Source organism: Apium graveolens, chromosome 10, assembly GCF_009905375.1.
Source record: "Apium graveolens cultivar Ventura chromosome 10, ASM990537v1, whole genome shotgun sequence".
Lineage (NCBI taxonomy): Eukaryota > Viridiplantae > Streptophyta > Magnoliopsida > Apiales > Apiaceae > Apium > Apium graveolens.
In genome coordinates, this window is record NC_133656.1 from 42,675,965 (window position 1) to 42,692,070 (window position 16,106).

The following is a 16,106-nucleotide window of genomic DNA, read 5'->3' on the forward strand; positions in this document are numbered from 1 at the left end:
TTTTCAAACTAACAGATTAGCTTTCAAGATTAATTCAAATATTTTCAAACAAACTTGTTTTCAAATCTTATCAATCTTATCCTTTGTTTGAAAATCAATCTGTTAGAACTTTGCCTATAAATACAACTCACTATTTCAGATTTGTGGCTAATGCTTTCACGTCAAATTTTTATCATCTAAAAACACCTTCTTGTTCTTTATACTCGAGATATACATTCAGTTAAACAAGAAGCCTAGTTTGAGTTGTAATCTTTCATATTTTATTCTTGTATCTGAAAGGTGTACTATATCACTTGTCCCGGGTTGTGGGAGTTTGATTACAAGAGGAAGGCCAAGTAGCTGTGTGTGTGCTAGGGAAATGTTTCTTTCAAGTGGGCCAAGTTTGTAATCAAGAAAAGTTTGTAAGTACTTTGTTTTAAGTGGATATAATACATTCTCTATGCTAGTTGGCATAGGGACTTGGATGTAGGCCATAGACTAGGTGTAGGGGCCGAACCAAGTGAAAACTTCTGGTGTTATTACTTATTAAGGTTTTCAGCATTCTGCATTTTAATTACTGTTATTTACATTCTGCAGTTAATTGAGACTGTCCCATTCATTGTTTCATTTGTAAAGGGACTGTCCCGTTTGCATAAGAGACTGTCCCATTTACCTTGACAGTTAGAATATAATATTGTCTATCGAGCTATCAAATTTCAATTGGTATCAGAGCAGGTGCATTTAATTCTCTTTTTAGTGTTTATTTTGCTAGCGATCCATGGCTCAACCAGATAGGTATTCAAACAATTATCTACCACTGCTTCATGATGCTGAAAACTCCGATGACTGGAAGTTTCGGATGAAAATCTTTCTCCAGCGTGATGCATTCGAATGGGATGTTGTAGAAAATGGTTTTACAACTCCTATGAAAGAAGGGAAGCCAAAATCTCTCAAGGATCTTTCTCTTGAAGAAGTGAATGGAATGAACTCCAATGCTAAAGCTATGAACTCACTTCTCAATGGCATGGTAGCTACAGAATTAAGAAAAGTATCAGCATGTACTACTGCCAAACAGATCTGGGATACGATCAAAGTCAGCCACGAAGGCACGTCTAAGGTACGTGAAGTAAAATTAAGTATGCTCATGAGTGACTATGAAGGTTTCAGGTTGGAAAGAGATGAAAGCGTGCGAGACGCTCAAGGGAGATTCCTAACATTGATGAACTCTCTCTCACTTCTGGAAAGGATCATTCCTCAATCTGAGATCAATAGGAAAATCCCCAGAGCAATGCCAAAGAAGTTTGCTCCAAAGGTTACCATTCTGCAGGATTCAACATTGCTTTCGACTATGGACACTCTAACACTGTCCAGTGAATTGGAAGAATTCGAAAATCAGCTACGCAGATATGATGAAGAAGATGAAGCTCCTCCTAAGAAAACTCTTGCACTTAATGCAGATGTAGATGAATCTCCTGATGATTCTGACAAAGAGATTGCTCTTCTAACCAAGAAGTTTCATAAATTTCTTTCCAAATGGAATGCCTCCAAACGACCTATGAAGTCACAGTTTCCAAAGAAGGATCTAATCCGAGCAAGGAGAGTAAAACAAATCAAAGCAAGGACACTTATTTTGAGTGTGGAAAGAAAGGCTGTTAGGTCACACACACTGTAGAGGGGGGTGAATACAGTGTATAGCACAATCAAATCGAACTTTAATAACTCAAGTAACAGAAAACAAACTTTATTCAAAACAATAAACTCTGTTACAATATGGAACTGTCCTCTCTCAGTGATGAACAAATATTACGAGAGCTGCTAGGGTTACAATGAATAATCTTCTCGATAATGATAACACTTATAGTGTAAACCCTATGTCTGTGTTTATATACTACACAGTTACAAGATAATCGCTAATTGATATGGAATATAATTCTGCTTCCTAAAATATATCAATCAGATATCTTTTCTTCCAAGTATTCTATTCTTCATAGAATTCCTTCTTCATGCATATCTCTTCTTACGTTTGTCTTGATCTTCTTTTCCTTTCAATCAGCCGACTTCCTTATCTGAACGTTTCCTTTAAGTCCTGATATTATCTTCTGATAAATATCTCCTGAACCTTAAGTACTGATAACTTAAGTTCTGACTTCAGTATAAGTGCTGATTTCAGTTAAGTACCGATTTGTCCTGTTTAAGTAAGATCTGAAAACTAAACATAAATCATATTAGTCATGACATTATCAAATATATCTAACAATCTCCCCCAACTTGTAAATTAGCATAATATACAAGTTTAACAGATATTTAATGATGTCAAAAACATTAAGTATAAATGCATGAGAATTTGACTAGATAATTACAACTTACAGTCCTTAAAGCTTTACCAATTTTAACTTCTGATAACAACTTTAGTCTGTATTCATATCAGAATTTGAGCAGTTGTAGATCTTGACTTGGCTTCACTTTCTGATCTCTCTGATGTCAGGAGTTGTTCTGAGATAATTCTTTAACAAACATCTCTCAGCATATCTGAGTTCATCAATCATCCTCCTTTTAGCATCTTTAAGTTCTGTAGAATCTTCACTAGTTTGAAAGATTGTAGCCCTGAGATCATTAATTTTAGCTTTCCTTATGTCCTGATCTAGTCTGATCAAATATGCGTTGTCAGACTGAAGATTGAATTCCACAGCCTTGTAACCCAGAAAGGTAGTTATAATCTTAGCAGAGTTAGGCTTCATCTCAACAATATCACCCTTGTGATCTCTGTACTTTGGAAGATATATGCTGTCAGACTTAACAGAATAAAGCCTTTTCTGTTTCTGAATTTGACTCTTCAAATAGTTTGCAGCACTTTCTGTTATTTTGTCATTCACTTAAAGTAAGAATAATACATGTTACAATTCTTCAAAATACTTCAGTGGAATGGCATTTTCCCTTATATGATAAACCCTACCATCTGTCATGAAGTACAACAAGATGTGTTCTTTCAAGTAGGTATGGTAAACCATCTGTACAGATTCTAATTGATTCAATCTTTCAGGAGTTGCTCCAATACCTGGTTCACTTAAGAAAGTTGGATCATTTGTTGTGTTCTGTATTCTTCTTTCATCAGGACTACCCAATCCATATTTATCTCTTGCTTCCTTTCCAGTAACCACTCTTGCTTCAAAACCACTTGATGCAGTCTTCAAAGGTTGAGTCTGTTTGGCTTTGGTGAATCCTGGTAGGAGTAACTTTGAAGGTTTAACATGAGCAATGTCAGAGGTTTCCTTTGATTTATCTTCTGATATCAAGTCAACTTGAGCTATGTCAGAGGTTACTTGCTTCTTTGAGATATCAGAACTAACTATATCTTTACTCTGAACAACTTGAGCCACGTCAGAGGTTGTCTTAGAAATTTTTCTTGAAGTCAGAGCAAGATCAGCATCTTCAACAGTAATTTCTTCATCCACAGGAGGCACATAAACCTTGATAGGTTCACCAACTTTCTCTTTGCCCTTGGACCTTGGATCTATCTGCAATTATGATTTAGCCTTGGTTGCTTTAGGATTTGACCTTTCTTTTATCACAATGCCTTTGACCTTTGGAAGTTTCTTTTTACCAACAGAAGCTTCAGATTTAGATTTGACTTTTTCTGACTTAAGTCTAGCTTCTTCTTCCATCAGACTCTCAAAGTCCATTCCTGGATTTTCTTTCATAAATAGCTGTCTTGATATTTCTTCATCAAGATCCAAAAGTTCATCAGAACTTATCCTTTTACCAGTAGCAGAAGTAATTCTTTTTCCAGCATCAGAACTTGTCCTGTGACTTGTAATTTCAGCTCTTCTTGATGAGAAACTTCTACCTTGACCATGACCTCCACCCATTCCAGAGTTTTCCTGGTCATCTTTTTCATCATCCTTCCCCTTCAGTGTTTTAATAGTTTTGTATTTGGACTTAATTACCTTCTCCCCCTTTTTGGCATCAGCAGGTAAAAGAAGAGAGACAAGCAATTCCACCGAGGCTTTAATTTCATCGAGTTGAGATTGCTGAGAAGATTGATTTTGCAAAATATCATCAATCTGAGACTATTGCTTCTCTTGGGTCTTCTCAATGTAAGCAACTCTGTCAAAGATAGGTTGGAAGAAAGTTTTCTTGTCAATTTTCTTAACCGTTTCTTGCTTGAGAAATTCTTCCTGAATTTTATGTAACTCTGCATGAGTTGTTGAATGGAGACCTTGCAGATGTCTAGTACTCAATGCAGTGACTCGAAGTTGTGTCTTGAAATTATTATTAATTAACATCTCATCAGCTTTTGCCAAGTGCTCACAAGAATTTTGTCAGATGGAACAAAGGTAACTGAGTTCCATTCCTTAGTCCACTCCTGTCCTCTAGGAGTTTCACTCCAAGGTACTGGTGCTTCTCCTCGAACAAACTTCTTGACTAGTTCAGATTTAGAAACAGTCTGTTGAGGTGCATGTCCTGAAGGACCAGCTGCAGTAGCATCTTCATTTATAGCAGCATCACCAGTAGTATCAGCATTTGAAGCATCAGAACTGACAGAATCAGCATCTTCTGATAAAACAACAGTATGAGAAGCAATTGAGGCTTCAGCATCATCCTCTAAGTGCTGATCTGTTTCCAAGTTCTGATCAACAGCCATATCCTGATACTCACCTATATTCTGATCATCAACATCGAGATGCAGAGAAGGTATTGTAGACAATTTTGGAGTTTGAGTAGCATCAGTAAAAGGTGTTGTTGATGGATTAATTTCTGTTGGAGCTTCTAAGTAGAGAACCTCAGGCACAACTAGGTTGTGAATATCAATTCCAGCACTTATGCCTGGGTCTACAGGAGATACAGTTTCATGTACAGGAGACACAGATGGTGTGTTTGCCTTATCGGTAGCAGCTTCCTGAGTTGGGGACAATGGAGAGGGAGATGCAGTAACTTCAGCAAATTCAGGTTCTTTTGAGATCAGAGATTCCTGATCTCCTTCCTTAGCTGCTGCTTCCTCATCATCTGAAGCTGCCCTTTTAGCTCTCTGTTTCTTGTATCTCTTTGAAGGTGGTGATTCCTTGGGAGGTTCAGCATAAGTCATTCTTCTAAGCCTTTTGAGAAGCTTAGATCCCCAATTCCAAAATCCTTCTGAGAAGGGACCTTCTCAGCTTCTTTCATAACAGGTTCTGATGCAGAAACCTGTTCCTCACTATCAGACTTATCTCTCAGAACAATCCTCCTTCTCTTCTGTGGTGTCTGAGGGACAGTCCTTGTCCTCTTGGGCTTTGAAGATGAAGGCTTCACAGTAGGTGCTGAGGATGAAGGTTGAGCTATCTGTAAAGGTTTGAGATGTGTTCTGATAGAGGATTGAGGTATAAATGTTTGAGTGGTATTTTCTGATGGTTGTTGTGGTGTTTGGGATGTGGTGGTAGGTTGTACATCAGGATAAATAGATCTGTAGGTTAGAGGATCAACATTTACCAAGATCTGTTTTACAGACTGAGGTATCTGTAAGGGTCTAACTACCCTTTTCTTAAGGTCAGCATTTACCAAGTCATTAAAAGCACGTTTTGCAAGTGTAAAAGGTGGAAATAAAAAACTGGCTAGTTGAGGGTCATCAGCACAACAAAAAGTATATATAAGCTGACAGAATCTAGCAAAGTATACCACATTCCTATCCTCTATCATCCTATCCCCTATAAATCCTAGCACAGCACTTGCAAAATCAAAATAAGTTTGGTGAATAATAGCATACCCGATGTGCTGACTCATGATTGGAATGGCATCAAAGTTGGAACACTTATTTCCAAATGTTTTAGTGATGCAGTCAAAGAAAAAGCTCCATTCCTTTCTGATATGTGCTCTTTTCAACTGTCCAAGCTTGGCCAAACTCTTCTCATACCCCAAATTGGCCATGAGCTGCTGTAAAACTGGTTCCTCCGCTGTTAAGAAAATACAGCCTTCTGGTAAATGTAGAGCCTTGCGAACTGCTCCAGGAGTTACCACATACTCAACATCATTTACTTTGAAAATAATGTTGGGAGTACCAGTAGCACCACCATTGTCAAAGTGCCCAGTCCGCCAAAACGTCAGAACTTTTTGGCTTGAAATGACTTGAGGCTGGGTCAATGCATACCCAATTTCACTGTGTGCCAGAAGATCTTGCACAAAGTGCAAATCAGATGGAGCTTCATCATGGTTTAATATTGTAGCATAGTTGTTGGGAACAAACTTGGCTCCATCTATAATCAAATCCTTAGGTGCCATGAGAAAAATTACGAAATAAGTTTGCCTGTAAGGTGAATGACAAAATGTCTGTATGAAAAACAGCGTCAGGAGATGAGAGAGAGTAAAAGTAAAGAAAGAGAGATAAAGTGTAAAAGTAAATAAAAGATTGTATAATCTTCTCTCTCTCTTACTTATACATGGTTAAAAAAACCATTGGACACCTGTAAGACATGCAGCAATAATGAATAGTTGATGGGCACGGGAAAACAGTAATCATTATTTATCACATGCAGTTTTTTAAGGAAAAACCGTTCCACTTACCAAGTAATCCCATTAATTGAGGTAAGTTAGTTTTAATTCAAAATTTAAACTGTTCCCACTTATTTAATCATTTTTACTGCAAAACCCATTTTCTGGAAAAATATAAAGTGTGAGAATGACCAAAAAATAAATCAAGTAAACAAGTACTGACATTTCAGAATCAGAACTTAATTTATATCAGCAATTAAAATGGTCATCAGAATATGGATATATCAGGATTTAAAAATGCAGTAGAATTGCAAACATCTCAGGGACAAAATCTTGCAAAAATATAAAATTCCATATATTAAGAGAATACATTCATGAAATTGAAATTTACATCAGAACATTACAAGACTGTCCTAAGCTAAAAACTCCAACATCAACAGCTTTTGTCCTTTGCTAAGAAGCTAGACAAAGCTGACGATGAAGAAAAACAGGAAGAAGAAAACAAATTATTTCTTTTCCGACTCTCTACAAAAAGAATAGCGAGTCGAATGATTCGCTCTTGTTGGCGGAGAGCTTCCAGCCTTTCTTCTTCCAATCACTCAAGATGGCGATGGTAGTCCATGTAAAAGAACCAGAGGTGTGTGAGAACCTCCTGGGGAAACGAGTCCCAAATCTCATCAGGAATGGCAGTAACATGCCATTCCTGCTGCCAGTCTGCACAGCTCAACTCCATGTTGAAGGTCTCACAGTTCAAGAACATGTTGTAGTTAACCATGATTTTGTTGATATGAAGGAAAAGAGAGTGAGTGTGTAAGAAAAGAAATGATGTGTAGGCTGATTTGAGGTGTTGGTTTATATAGGCAATAGAATGCCAGGAGATGCAAGGAAATTTAATGCTGACAGGTAGAAATAATTCTACCTCGTCTCCCTAGACTGGGAAGAAGAAAAAAAATAGTCATTGGAAGAGTAAAACAGGGTTTAATGCGCACAAGAAACAAGTAAATATTATTGTGCATGTACGTGTTCTACTAACCCTAATTGTATTGACTGTTAATATCTCACCCGTACATATTCTGATTTAAAATAAGACTGTTTCAGATTTTAACCACAAATAAGTCAAGTAGAGGATCAGAATTTAATATCAGCACTTAGACTTATATCAGAACTTAACAGTCATCAGAACATGATTTCTTAACTCGAAAAATGAATGCCTATCTCTGTGATTCTTCACACAAATTCTGATTTCGGTTCTTCAGAACTTATTTATCAGAACTTCCAGCAGAACTTGTCCTCAGAATTTATGCAATCTGACACGTAAACTGTTCATCTAAAATAACATTGAACGCCACAGTAATTTTCATCATTCATATGGAGTGTAAGTGTGTGCATTAAGCAAAATATCAGACAAAGAGTAAAGTCTGATTCACTTCAGTCCATCTTAGAAATAAGGCATAACTAAGAACTTTACTAAAAATCTGTCATTATTCTGAAGTTTACTTTTGAATGAGATCATGCACGAGTCCACCCCAACTGTTTTGTGCTTATTTTATGCATCTTTTAAAATTCCATTTTACAGTGGCTTCTCAGTGTAAGTGAGTCACGACTGCTTATCAGAATTTATGCTTTTACCAGAGTATTTCTCCAGTAATCATAGAGTGTGAAAAGTCACCAAGAAAAATAATTATTTGCTTTTCTGATGCATATTACTTAATACCAGCAATGCACTTGGGTCGTCCCTTCCACATTTTTACTCTATATCTCAAAGGAGTATCTGATTTTTATTCCTTGTTTCTTTTCCTTTTTCTTTTAATAAGTGAGGTTTATCAGCACTTAGTATATTCAACAGATTTACTAACATCAGAACTTAACATATGAGAAGCATTATTATAGTTTTTGACTTAGTAATAAGATTGACAAAGTAAACTTAACTAAGCTCAATATCAGAATTTGCTTGTGTCAATAGATTTCCACATAAATAATTACTTCTAACATGGGATCTCTAGTATATTAAAGACTACTAGGTCAGCATCTAGCACAGTTATCCTCATAGGATTGAATAGTCACATAAACAGTCATATCACTATCAGAGTTTAGAAATTCACATCAGACAACAATCAGTACTTAAGCAATTTTCAATTAAGCACAGAATACACAAAGAGAGTAATTTATGTAAATACCGATCATAAAGTCTGATGCATCAGAACAAGAGCTAAGCAGATTTAGAGAAAGAACCTGAAACAATTCCAAGTTCATTTACCAATCTTGTAAAAGTAGCTTCACACAGTGCTTTTGTGAAGATATCTGCTAGTTGTTGATCTGTTGGAAAAAATGCAATTCCACTGTACCTTCATCCACATGTTCCCTTATGAAGTGGTACCTAATGCTGATGTGCTTTGTCATTGAGTGTTGAACTGGATTACCTTTCATAGCAATAACACTTTGATTATAACAGTAAATAGGGATTTTAAAATATGTTAACCCATAATCCAGTAACTGATTCTTCATCAAAAGAATCTGTGCACAATAACTTCCTGCAGCAATGTACTCTGCTTCTGCAGTTAATGTGGAAATTGACTTTTGTTTATTGCTAAACCAAGAAACCAATCTGCCTCCAAGAAATTGGCAGCTTCCACTTGTGCTTTTCCTGTCAATTTTGCAACCTGCAAAATCTGCATCTGAGTAACCTATTAGTTTAAAATCTGATTCTCTGGGATACCATAATCCCAGATCAGCTGTTCCTTTAAGATACTTAAAAATTCTTTTCACAGCTGTTAAGTGAGGTTCTCTTGGATCTGCTTGAAATCTTGCACAAAGACACATAGCATACATGATATTAGGTCTACTAGCAGTTAGATAGAGTAACGAGCCAATCATACCTCTGTAATCAGTAATATCTACTGATTTACCAGTATCCTTATCCAGTTTTGTTGCAGTGGCCATGAGAGTGGATGCACTTGAACAATCTTGCATTCCAAATTTCTTCAGCAAATTTATGGTGTACTTGGTTTGACAAATAAAAGTGCCTTCTTCATTCTGCTTGACTTGAAGGCCCAGAAAATAGCTAAGTTCCCCCATCATGCTCATTTGATATCTTGACTGCATCAGTTTGGCAAATTTCTTGCAAAGTCAGTCATTTGTAGAACCAAAGATGATATCATCAACATATATCTGAACCAGAAGTAAGTCCTTTCCATGGTTGAGGTAGAACAGTGTTTTGTCTATAGTTCCTCTATTAAATCCACTTTCCAGAAGAAACTGAGCTGAAGTCTCATACCATGCTCTTGGAGCTTGCTTAAGGCCATAAAGTGCTTTATCAAGCCTGTAGACATGATTAGTATATTTGGGATCTACAAAGCCTGGAGGTTGTTCAACATATACTTCCTCCTCCAATTCTCCATTGAGAAAAACACTTTTCACATCCATTTGAAAGACAGTAAACTTTTTGTGAGCAGCATAAGCCAAAAATATCCTTATGGCTTCCAATCTAACAACTGGTGCAAATGTTTCATCATAATCAATTCCCTCCTGTTGAGAATATCTTTTTGCAACCAACCTTGCCTTATTCCTTATAATTATGCCATCACTATCAGTTTTGTTTCTGAAAACCCACTTTGTACCAACAACAGATCTGTTCTTTGGTCTTGGCACTAGGGTCCAGACTTTGTTTCTTTCAAATTCATTTAACTCTTCCTGCATTGCTTGCACCCAATCTGCATCTTGAAGAGCTTCTTCCACTTTCTTTGGTTCAGTCTGAGAAAGAAAAGAATTGTAAAGACATTCACTTGAATTAGCTGTTCTAGTTCTGACACCTGCATCAGGATTTCTAATTATTAAGTCAGGTGTATGTGATTTAGTCCACTTCCTTGCAGATGGAAGGTTTTCTCTAGAACTGGATGCTCCCCCATGATCCATGCTATCTTCATCAACATTTTCTGATGCTCCCCCTGAAATTATGGTCTCTGAGTTGGATTCTTCAGAATTTAAGTTTTCAGAATTATCAGAACTTGGCTTATTAGAACTTGACGAATCTGAACTTGAAGAGCCAGATGTATGTTCTGATGCTTCTTGAGATGTGGTTGTATCTTGAGTATGCTCCCCCTGCATAGGTGCATCTTCCTTTGGCGTAGTCACTACAGTTTCAATAACATCAGAGTTTAATCCATCAGAGTTTGCAGTATCAGGATTTAGACTATCAGGATTTTCAGTATCAGAATTTAAGTCTTCATTTTCAAATCTCACCTAATCATGATCATTGAAATCTTCAAGTCCAGTAATTTTCTTATCATCAAAAGAGACATTGATAGATTCCATGACCACTCTTGTTCTCAAGTTATAGACTCTGAAGGCTTTTGTGGAAAGTGGATATCCAACAAAGATTCCTTCATTAGCTTTTAGATCAAATTTGGATAGTTGTTCAAGGTGAGTCTTAAGAACAAAACATTTGCATCCAAATACATGAAAATACTTCAGATTTGGCTTCTTTTTCTTCACCATCTCATATGGTGTCTTTCCTTGCTTGTTAATGAGTGTTGCATTCTGAGTAAAACAAGCAGTCTGCACAGCTTCAGCCCAGAAATAGGTTGGAAGCTTTGCTTCATCAAGCATTGTACGTGCAACTTCAATGAGAGTTCTATTCTTTCTTTCAATAACTCCATTTTGCTGTGGAGTTCCAAGAGCAGAGAATTCCTGCTTAATTCCATGGTCTTTGCAGAACTCTTCCATTATCAAATTCTTGAACTCAGTACCATTATCACTTCTTATTATCTTCACTGAATCTTTGACCAATTTATCCAATTGCTTGACATGATCAATCAAGAGAGATGCAGTTTCACTTTTTGTGTGCAAGAAATACACCCATGTGTATCTGGTGAACTCATCCACTATGACCATAGCATATTTCTTCTTTGCAATAGACATGACATTTACTGGACCAAATAGATCAACATGTAGTAGGTGATAAGGCTCAAGAATTGATGATTCAGTCTTGCTCTTGAATGAGAATTTCCTTTGTTTAGCCTTCTGACAAGAATCACAAAGGCCATCAGGAGCAAATACTGACTTTGGTAGTCCTCTCATAAGATCTTTCTTGACTAATTCATTTATATTGTTGAAATTTAAATGAGAGAGTTTCTTGTTCCAGTTCCAGCTTTCTTAAATTGATGCTCTACTAATCAGACAGACTGCAGAACCATCAGTATTTGTTGAAAGCTTAACTTCATAAATGTTACCATGCATGTATCCTTTCAGAACAGCTTTGCCTGTAGATTTACTAATAACTTCACAATGTTCTTCAAAGAAATCCACATGATAAACTCTGTCACAGATTTGACTAACACTCAGCAGATTATGTTTAAGTCTTGAGACCAGAGCTACTTCTTTAATGATGACATTCCCAAGATTGATATTGCCATATCCCAACGTTTTTCCAATGTTGCCATCTCCATAAGAAACACTTGGGCCAGCCTTCTCCACAAAGTCTGATAGCAGGGCTTTATTTCCAGTCATATGTCCTGAACATCCACTGTCTAGAACTAGGATGTTTTTCCTGTTGCCCTGCAATCACAAAGACCACTAATGATTAGTTTTAAGGACCCAGACTTGCTTGGATCTTTTGGCCTTATTAAGTTTGTTAACATTTGCAGCGGATTTAGCATCAGAGTTTATGTTAACATTTTTCTTATCAGAACTTACACTATCAGACTTTGAATCAGAACTTACACTAGAAGGAACAATGGTAACTTTCTTTAAAGAAGGTTTTATTTGATAATAATCATAGTACAAACTATGATATTCCTTACAAGTATAAATGGAATGCCATAAACTACCACAATGAAAACAAGGATTTTGTGGCTTATATCTAACAGACTGACTCTTAACTCCTGACTTTGAAGGTAAGGAGTTTATGTTCTTATTCTTCCTGCGAAAAGAAGCCAGATGGTTAGAACTTCCACAGTTATGACATGTTTTTCTAGGAGCATCAGGAACAGGCTTATAATCATTGCTTTTATTCACACCTTCCTTTCCATTCCTATTTTTCCTAGGTGATTTTACCTTGTTTGCATTCTTAACTTCTTTCAGCTTATGCTTAAGCTGCTTCTTTGTCATTAAGCCTACGTTTACTTCAGTTGTCTTTTCCTGTTTTAGTTTGTCAGAAGTTAATTCCTCTTTAACTTCTGATTTTTTAGTATCAGACTTTACAGCTACAAACTTAACAGGTTTTAACTTTGGCTTTTGTTTAACAACTATAGGCTTAATATCTACAGTTCCTTTATCATTCTTATCATCTCCATAACCTAAGCCCTCTTTCCAGTTTTCACTATATAACAAATTCTGAGTTGTTCTGCCAGAGTTAGTCCAAGTCCTGATAATCTCTCTTTCCTTTTCTAACTCAGTTTTTAGAGATTCATTCATTTTAAGTAATTCATCCCTAACATAGAGAGCATCATCTCTATCTTTCTGAGTTTAATGGAACATGACTAACTCTTTTTCTAAATAATCATTCCTCTTTTTACAAGCAAGATTTTCAGAAGTTAATCTTTCACATGTTAAAGTTTGATCTTTATAGCTAATGAACATGGTTTTAAGATATCTTCTCAACTCATTAATATCATTAGTATGAAAGGCATAAATAGTTTGAGGTACCTTTAACTCAACAGCTTCAGAACTATTTTCAGCACTTGCCATATCAGCATTTGCCATCAAGGCATAATTCTCCTCACTTTCAGAATCTGAGATGTCTGTCCAGCTTTTGTTCTTTGTGACAAGAGCCTTGCCTTTGTCACTCTTCACTTTCTTGCAATCAGGAGATATGTGGCCTTTCTCACCACAGTTGTAGCATTTGACATTTGTATAATCTCCTCTATCAGACTTTCCTCCTTTGTCTCAGATTTTCTGAAATTCTTCTTATCAGAACTTGCACCTTTCCTGGAAAACTTCTTTCCCTTCCTGAACTTCTTGTATGCAATCTTTGTGATTCCTTTCACCATAAGGGCACACAGCTTCATCATCTCTTCATCAGCATCCGTCTCAGGCAAGCTTTCAGATTCTGAGTCATCATCACTATCAGAACTTGATGACTCAGTATCAGACTTTGTGAAGAGCGCTTTACCCTTGCCTTTCCTTGAGGTGGCTGCCTTGGGGGATTCTTCTTCAGCCTTAAGAGCAACTGTCCTTGACTTTCCTCCTTTCCTCTTGCTTCTTTGTTCCATCTCAAGTTCATGAGTCTTGAGCATCCCATAAATTTCATCAAGAGTTGTTTCATCAAGATTATAGTTGTCTCTTATTGTTGTTGCCTTCAAATCCCAGCTTTCAGGAAGAGCCAACAGGAATTTAAGGTTTGAATCTTCAAGTTCATACTCCTTATCAACCAGTGACAAATCATTCAAGAGTTTGACAAATCTATCATATAAATCAGTCAATGACTCATTTGGCTTTGAGTCAAAGTGTTCATACTCTTGAGTGAGTATTGTCTTCCTGTTCTTCTTAATCGTATCAGTTCCCTGACATCTTGTTTCCAAGGCATCCCATATCTCCTTTGCAGTCTTGCAGTTTATTACCCTGTTTGACATTACATTATCAATGGCACTATGCAGTAAGTGTCGTACCTTAGCATCCTTAGCAATTGAAGCGATATCTTCAGCAGTGTAATCACTCTTCTCCTTTGGTACACACTTTGCTGCTTCACCTGCAACTGCAACAACGAGCTTTGTTGGTTTGTAAGGCCCTTCCTTGATTCTATCAAGATATTCTAGATCTGTAGCTTCCATAAACATAGTCATCCTCACCTTCCATATGGGATATTCAGATGGTCTCAATATGGGAATTCTAATAGCCTCACATCGGCTGTGGATTTGTGTCTTTGGAGGTTCTTCAGTTTTGGTGGGCTTAGATGGAGTTTCTACTTCAGACATGATTGTTTTTGGATCTTAAAATATTTGTGTGTTAACAGATAGGCTCTGATACCACTTGTTAGGTCACACACACTGTAGAGGGGGGTGAATACAGTGTATAGCACAATCAAATCAAACTCTAATAACTCAAGTAACAAAAAACAAACTTTATTTAAAATAATAAACTCTGTTACAGTATGGAACTGTCCTCTCTCAGTGATGAACAAATATCACGAGAGCTGCTAGGGTTACAATGAATAATCTTCTCGATGATGATAACACTTATAGTGTAAACCCTATGTCTGTGTTTATATACTACACAGTTACAAGATAATCGCTAATTGATATCGAATATAATTCTGCTTCCCAAAATATATCAATCAGATATCTTTTCTTCCAAGTATTCTATTCTTCATAGAATTCCTTCTTCATGCATGTCTCTTCTTACGTTTGTCTTGATCTTCTTTTCCTTTCAATCAGCCGCCTTCCTTATCTGAACGTTTCCTTTAAGTCCTGATATTATCTTCTGATAAATATCTCCTGAACCTTAAGTACTGATAACTTAAGTTCTGACTTCAGTATAAGTGCTGATTTCAGTTAAGTACTGATTTGTCCTGTTTAAGTAAGATCTGAAAACTAAACATAAATCATATTAGTCATGAAATTATCAAATATATCTAACAAAGGCATTTCAAAAAGGACTGGTACAAGCTGAAGAATAAAAAGAAGGCATTAATTACTTGGAGTGATGATGAATCTGACGTGGAGATCGATTTAGATGATGTAGTTGCTCAACTTTGCTTTGCAGGACTCGAGGACAGTTCCAGTGACAATGATGAGGTACAAAATATAAAGTGTAATTCAAATATATCTTCATCGATATTGAATTTTCAGGTCCAGGTTAAGAAGTTAAAAGGAAAGAATGCTTATTTAAAACAAGAATTAAATGAAGTTCTTAGTAAAATGGATGATCCCATGAAGGATGAAGCTTTGGTTGCTGAAAATAAATCTTTGCTTGAAAGGGTTTCAAAACTTACTGAAGAAAATCAATATCTCAAAAATGAGATTGAGATGAAAGATGTATGCCTTGAAGAAAGAGTCAATCTTTGTTGATCCAGAAATCGTTAAAGGAGACAGTGCTACTGATCCCCTGGTTCCGGGATTAAAGCAGAAAGTTGTACAGCTTGAAAAAGATTTAGCTAAATGTTTCCATGGAGAAGGAACTTTGAATGCTCTTCTTGGTGAACAAAAATCTTCTCTTGATAAAGGAGGTTTAGGATGTGAATCAATCAAGAAACGTGCATTTCAAGGAGGGTACAAGCAAGCTCCTATGAAATATAAAATGCCTTATGAGAAATGTCGAGATTGTGGCAAAGCTGGTCACCCTACATCTGAATCTAGATTATGTGGTATCAAGGGCCACTCCTCTAATTCATCTTATAAATCGTCTGCTAGATATAAATCTGCTAACACATATGTTAATATTGTTCAGATGTGGATTAAGAAATCAGATAGACATTTATATAAGATTTGTGATACTAACCAACCAGGACCCAAAGTTAAGTGGGTACCTAAGAGATAAATCAATTTTTGCAGGTTTTCTTGAAGGTCCATGTTCCGCGAAATAAATGGATCATCAACATTGGTTGTTCATGTCACATGACAGGTGATAAATACAAGTTTCTATATCTAGTTGCCAAGGAAGGTGTCTTAGTTACTCTTGGAGATTCAAACACCGTCAGAATTAGTGGAAAAGGCACCATTGGTAATGAAAGGTTT